Genomic DNA, 7,605 nt, shown 5'->3' with positions numbered 1-7,605 from the left:
AGATTTGTTTTATGCGATCGTGTGAAGGCATCCGCGATCGCATAGGCTTGTTGAGGCAGTGTTGATTTTTGTTCTTCACGATCGCGTGAGGTCAACTGCGATCGCGTAGGTTGGTCCAGGCAGTGCATCGTGAACACGTGGGCTAGGCCGCGTTCGCGAAGAGGAACGGATGGATGAGCTGGGCCATGCGCTTAATGCTTTGCAATTGCGTGAGAAGGTTCGCGGTCGCATAGGCTTGCCGAGACAGTGCTTCGCGATCGCGTGGAATTTTTCGTGATCGCGTAGAGTTATTTTTGGGTAATGAAATTTTGTGTTTCGCGATCACGTGAGTTGGTCCCTGATCGCATAGATGAAATCACTGGACAAAGAGTTTAAGTTCTGAAAATGGGACTTCGTTCCATTTTCCATTTTTACCGATTTGGAGCTAGGAGAAAGGATTTTTGGGATATTTTCAAGGAAAACAATGGGGTAACTATTTCTAACTCAATATTGGTTAAATTACCCGAATCCTTGATTTTTTTTTTTTACATTTAATTACTGAATTAAGTGGAAAGATTTAGAAAACCCTCTTGGTTTAATTTGAAGATTTGAGGGTCGAATTGATGTCGGGATTTGGTAAAATTGGTATGTGTAGACTCGTTGTCGAATGGGCTTCCGGATTTTGTAAGTTTTCTTGGGTTCCTAGACGTGGGTCCCATGGGCGATTTTTGAGCTAAATTTTGGATTTTGTTTGGGAAATTTGTCTTTTCTTATGGAATTAATTCAAATACTTTTAATTGATTGAATCGAGTTATTTGTGACTAGATACAAGGCTTTCGAAGACCAATTCTCGAGGCAAGGGCATAGCAGAGTGAGAAATTACACGGGTTGAGGTAAGTAACATTTCTAAACTTGGCTCAGAGGGTATGAATCCTCGAAGTTGGTATGATATAAATTGTTTAGGTGACACACACAATAGGTGACAAGCATGTGGACGTACACCACAGAAATTGTGTCTTGAATAAATCATGTGCAGTTGTAAAATTAATGAATCATGTTATTATCTGAACATGTTCCACGTGTTAGAGAAATTGAGTTGAGGCTCGTATTAAATATCATGTTTAGGCTACGTGCCAATATTTTTTGACCCATGGGGTCGTGTTGCTGTTGAATTATTTTATTAAAAAATAAACAGTTCACACTCAGTCATATATTTATCCATTGTGAGGATATTTATAGGATTGAGTCGCGTGCCACAGCAGGCCATATTGGCTTTATACATTATTATTATATGGATCGGGGCTGCCCGCCTGCAGCAGGCCTTATAGGATTTATTATTATATAGATCAGGGTTGTCCGCCTGTAGCAAGCCTTATAGGCTTTACTATTATATGGATAGGTGTTGCCCGCTGTAGCAGGCTTTATAGGTTTTACTAATTTATGGATCGGGGCTGGCCGCCTGCGGCAGGCCATATAGGCTTTATTATTTTACGGATCGGGACTGCCCGCTTGTAGTAGGCCATATAGGCTTTATATCACTTTTGGGCTGAAGGAGCCCCTGCGGAGTCTATACACACCCCAGTGAGCGTAGATGATTATATATATTCGGGATGGACTTCCCAGGGCATGGACTTGCTTTACTTATTTATATGTTATGATGAATTTTCCCCGGACATGGATCTTGTCCGTATCATTTACATAGGGGATAAATTACCCCAGGGCTGGATTGGCCTTATACGGTACTGAGTGACTGATTGTCAGTCGATTTGTATATATATACGGGATGGAATATCCCTAGGCTGGATTGGCCATAAACAATACCGAGTGACAGAATAATTTGTGACCAGTATTTACATAAGGCCTTTCTACTGAGATGTCATATCCCTCATATCATGCAGTATTGATCCATTTCACTTGTACTGAGTTTAACTGTTGAACTTGAAAGCATGCCTACATTTTTGTACCATTATTTATACTGGACTGTACCTGCGGAGCTTGTCACTACTTTCAGCCCAGAGGTTAGTCTTGTTACTTATTGAGTTGGTTGTACTCATACTACACTCTGCATCTTGTGTGTAGATCCAGGTGCTTCCAGATACGATGGCTGCTAAATTTCGGAGTTATTTCTGTTGGAGACTATTAAGGTAGCTGCTTGACGTCCACAGACATGATTCCCTTCCTGTTTAGTTATTGTATTGTTCTATATTTCAGACATCGATGTTTTTTATCAGTCAGACTTTGTATTAATTTAGATGCTCATGTACTCAGTGACACCGAGTTTTAGGAGTTTTTGTATTTGTATTTGTGAGGTTTTCTTCCGCTGAATTTAATGATTATGTTTTTAAATTTAAAAGATATGGTGGTTTATTGAGATTGTCGGCTTGCCTAGTATTGAAATAGGCGCCATAATGACAGGTGAGATTTTGGGTCGTGACAAGTTGGTATCAAAGCTCTAAGTTACATTGGTCTCACGAGTCATGAGCAGGTTTAGTAGAGTCTTGTGGATCGGTACAGAGACGTCTGTACTTATATTCGAGAGGTTGCCGAACCCTTAGGAAAACTTCATTTTCTTGTATTCTATCGTGCAAAATTGATTTAGCTTGAAACATAACTCTTTCAATGCCTTCTACGCATTCATGTGCGCATGTGAGAGCTCAGTATCAGTTGTGTATCGCTGGCTTATGATTCCATGAATGAGGTTTGAGATGAGTATTCTGTGTTCTGTTGATGGGCCAGTCTGGAGGACTTGAGGCCGGAGATAGACTGCAGCTTAAGCTCGATAGTTTCTGTTGTGAGAACCTGTGCAATTGGACTTATGCGTTTAGTAGTATTCATATGAGTGAAATTTGTGGCTCGATGAGCAAGTGAATGACTATATGATAAGTATGATGTGAATGCGGGATGTGTTCAGATGAGTTGAATGAGACAAATAAATTTTACTTGTGACTCAAGAGTTTGCTATTGGGTACTTGATTCCCGTTTGATGTGACGTAGAATCTTGAGTTGTGTGTGCGTTGAGGGATCTATCATGTTGTTTAATTATGGAGCGAAGTAGATTTTTATGTCGTGTTGATGAGTTCAAACTGAGAAATATTAAGCGATTCCCTAGTAATTGTGGCTGCGAAAGGGTATAGTAATATGCCAATTTGAGGCTAAGCAGGTGGGTTATCTCCTATGGAGTAATCTACGTAGGTGTGTTCCTTATAATATTGAGTGGAGTGATTCTTTTCTACCAGCTAGGAGTATGTGTTGAGATTTGAATTTGAATCATGTTGAGAAAGTTGACTTGACTATCACGAGAATAAATGCGAACTTAGCGGATGATTGAGGTATTTATGGTGAGTGTTGCATAAGCTTGAGAAGAATATTCGTTGAACTGACTGCAGTATATGGCAGTAATTAATTATGGGTATTGTGAGTTATCGACTATTTTGTTCTATGGCTTTGAGCCAAGTGGGGGAGTCTGCTATTGACAATTCATTTTCATGGATATATGTTAAATTTTAATTTTGGTCTGAGGCATACTTGTGGGTTAGTTATGACTTGCAGAGGTGGAGATCTAGGATGACTCGGGTAAGTAAATTCCTGGATACAGGTTACATTGCACTTTGTGAAAATATGAAAATTATGGAATGATTAAGTTGTTATTTTGAAGATGTGGTGCGCACGAAGTATGAATTTTATTGGTTGTGTTAAGGCATGGTTACTTCTTTGAGTGTTGATTGTGCTAAAGGAGCACATGTCTTTCATCCCGTTTGGGGCAGAGCAAATTAGATTTCAGCAGAGTGGATGACTCTCGAGAGGATTCTAAGGGATTCAAAATGTATATGTGGCAATTGAAATTCTTTCGAATTTCAATATCACTAGAATTGGTTACTTACATTGGATGGTATCGGGACGTGTGGTAATTCTATTTGACTATGGATTCTATATTTCCGTATAATAAAGGAAAGAGGAACAATTTTAAATTCACATAAGGTATTTTCAGAGTGAGGGTTACGGTTGTGGTATTTATGGAGGTGCTTAAGAAGAATACAATGGCTTACGGGCCTTAGGGTGATGTGGTTTTATGTTAGGATGTCTTGTAATAAGCTTTGGGTAAGGATAGTAGCGTTCTTACAAGGAGAAATGTCAACTTGAGGGAAATTCAGAAGAAACTCGGAGAAAATAGGACAAATGGGTAATATGTTGGATCAGTATGGTAATGGTATGCTCGGTTCTTTTGATTCTTATGATAAGGTGGGGCTTTACATGTGTTTTGTGGCAATACTCTCGGATTTGGCAACCTGTGCGGCTTAGTCGAGTTAGAGGAATTTAGTTTTGATAGCTTGGTTATGTGCAAATGGATTTCAAAGTGTTCTTGATGGTTTCTACCATGGTTGAACCGGATATTTTCTACCGGTGTGGGGAACGTGTTGTGTATTGTGATTTCCTCCTGGAAAGAAGCAAGAGAAAGGTTTCTAACTAATAGGTTATGTACTTTGCTGGTGACTCAAAGATGATAATGAGATTCTTGTGCTTGTCACATGATGGCATGATAGGCGTGGCGTGTTGTGCGGGATTAAGATTTACATGTACAAGGTGGCAGTTCATTCTTGAAGGGAAGGTCACGAATTTTGGACAGAATGGTCAGTTTCAGATATTTAGATGAATGTTATAATTGCTCGATAATCCGTGAGAAGGGTGCGCATTTCAAAAGGTGCATTGTGTTTTGACTTACGAATGTTCATTGGTATTGTAGTACCCCACCTGGTTGATAGACTTTTGATATTGAAATTATTTCTATGTGGCACGGAAGAATTTTGGAAGTATTTCTAGTGGGAGGATCGTGCATGAAAGATATGTTAGTCATTCGAGTGCTGGAGTTGGGATCAGCTACGGTGATTCATGTGTCTTATGAATTTGGAGACTGGGAGTTCTTAGAAGCATATTGTTTCAGGGTTGTGACCTGGTTGAGGTGAATATTATATTTAAACTCAGTGGAGGCACTAGTTACGTTAATTATTTGTGATAGCTACGCGCTATGAGTGCACATATATGTGAGGTTTGAGGCCATGTGCGAGTATCGGGGCAAGTATTCCTAGTCAGAAAAAAAATGTTTAGGTTATGATATGCCTAGAATTTACTGTTAAGATTAAAGTTATAATATTTCTCGTATTCGTACCTTTGTTGAGAACTATCTGGACTATACTTGAGATTACAAAGAGGCTAATTCCCTAATTAAATTGGGTAGTTACTAATTATGCGTTAACTTACCGATTTGAGCTGTGATAGCACAATTGCTCGCGCCTACACTATAGCGTGTTATTTTTACCAGTCCAGGAGCATGGGAATCTTATTTCATTTAGCTTATACATATATACCTGTTTAAATGCTCCCATATGATATGTTTGGACTGGGGGCGTGGGAGTATATCGGGCTGATTATGTTATGGCACGTGAGTTGTCTGTGCGGATCCAAATATTATACTATAGCATGTGAGTTGTCCATGTAGCACGTGAGTTGTCCGTGCAGATCTAGATATTATATTATTGGCACGTGAGTTGTCCGTGTGAATCCATATACCAATATTGATACTATAGCACGTGAGTTGTCCGTGCGAGTGATGTTAATGTAAGCTCTAGAAGAGCTGGTTACTATTATTAAATTCGTGTGTCTTGGTTCCACTATATATAATGAGCTTATAGCATTGCAGTTGTGGTGGTTCTTGTTGAACTTGTAATGCAGTTTTCTACTTTGAGACATCTTCCATTTTGGGTACCAGGTTGGGCAGTTGTGGCTTGAGTTGTATTGGTGTGGCATGTCAGTGGGATAGTTGTGTTTAATAATATATGGTTATTGGACCTAGAATGGGTACTATCAGAGTTTATTACGGTTTATTGGGAGGATAATATTGAAAGTTGTCTTAGAAGGAGATTATGATTTTGGTTGGGGCAAGAAAGCTCCATGACTTGTTGATCCGATAAACGGTTATGAGATTTCGCATATGTCTTTCATTTTCAGCAGTGTATGAATGTTTTGTAATGAGGTTTTGTTTGATATGGGGTTAATACCAAAACCGGTTGGTTTGAGTAGTTACTGTGATCAGAAATGGTGTTGCGAGCATGTGAGCTGTGTAGTATGTTACGTGATTATATATGGGGTTATGGTTATAGCTTGATACAACTTGTTCAGACTTATAGAATGTGTAGAGATGAGATTCATGTCTTGAAAAGAATTCTAGATATCGGAAATTTGGGTTCTAATTTTATGGGCGAAGGTTAAATTAATGATTTTCAGTTGTATTGTGTTGTCAGGCCTATATATAATAGGATGACATAGGATCACCCCCGGGTTTGTGCGTGGTAAGATGGAATAGTGATTTGGTGGCTTGGAAACAACTCTTGGCACGTTCGAGGTCGAACGTATGTTTAAGTGGGGGAGAATGTAACGACCCCGGCCGGTCATTTTGAGTATTATAACCCCGTTCTCCCACTTACTGCTAACTTTATGCTTTAAAGTTGTTTTATGACTTACCGGGTTAGTTGGTTCGGGTCCGGAAGGATTTCGGGGTGAAATGAGACAGTCTCATAATTGAAAACTTAAGTTGGGAAAGTTAACCGGATATTGACTTATGTGTAAACGACCTCGGATTTGAATTATGATGATTCCAATAGCTCTGTATAGTGATTTTGGACTTAGGAGCGCATCCGGAAAATTATTTGGAGGTCCGTAGAGGAATTAAGCTTGAAATGGCGAAAGTCAATTTTTTTGGAAGTTTGACTGCGGGTTGACTTTTTGATATCAGGGTCGGAACCCGATTTTGAAAATTGGAATACCTCTGTTATGTCATTTATGGCTTGTGTGCAAAATTTGAGGTCAATCGGACGTGATTTGATAGGTTCCGGCGTCATTTGTAGAAATTCAAAGTTTCAAAGTTTATTAGGCTTGAAATAGGGAATGATTCGTGGTTTTAACGTTGTTGGATGTGATTTGAGGTTTCGACTAAGTTCGTATCATGTTTTAGGACTTGTTAGTGTATTTAGTTGAGGCCTCGGGGGCCTAGGGTGAGTTTCGAATGCTTAACAAATCAAAATTTGGACTTGGTAAACTGCTGAAAATGATGGTTTTCTGTCACTGGTTTCCTTCTATGCGATCACATGAGAAGGTCCGCGATCACATAGGCTTGTTTGGACAGAGGTAAGATTTGTTCTATGCGGTCGCATGAAGGCACCAGCGATCGCGTAGGCTTATTGAGGCAGTGTTGATTTTTGTTCTTCTCAATCACGTGACGTTAACCGCGATCGCATGGGTTTGGCCAGGATATGCATCGCGAACGCGTGGGCTAGGCCACGTTCGCGAAGTGGAACAGAGGGAGGAGCTGGGCCACGCGCTTAATGCTTCGCGATCGCATGAGAAGGTTCGTGATCACATAGGCTTGCAGAGACTGTGCTTCGCGATCGCGAGGAATTTTCTGCTATCGCGTAGAGTTATTTTTGGGCAATGAAAATTTGTGCTTCGCAATCGCATGAGTTGGTCCGCGATCGCATAGAAGAAATCACTAGGCAGAGAGTTTATGTTCTGAAAATTCGACGTCTATTTTTACTGATTTGGAGCTCGGAGAGAGAGGATTTTCGAGAGATTTTC

This window comes from Nicotiana tomentosiformis, chromosome 1 (assembly GCF_000390325.3).
Source record: "Nicotiana tomentosiformis chromosome 1, ASM39032v3, whole genome shotgun sequence".
Classification (NCBI taxonomy): domain Eukaryota; kingdom Viridiplantae; phylum Streptophyta; class Magnoliopsida; order Solanales; family Solanaceae; genus Nicotiana; species Nicotiana tomentosiformis.
The sequence above is the reverse complement of the archived record's forward strand: the minus strand, read 5'-3'. Positions refer to the sequence as shown.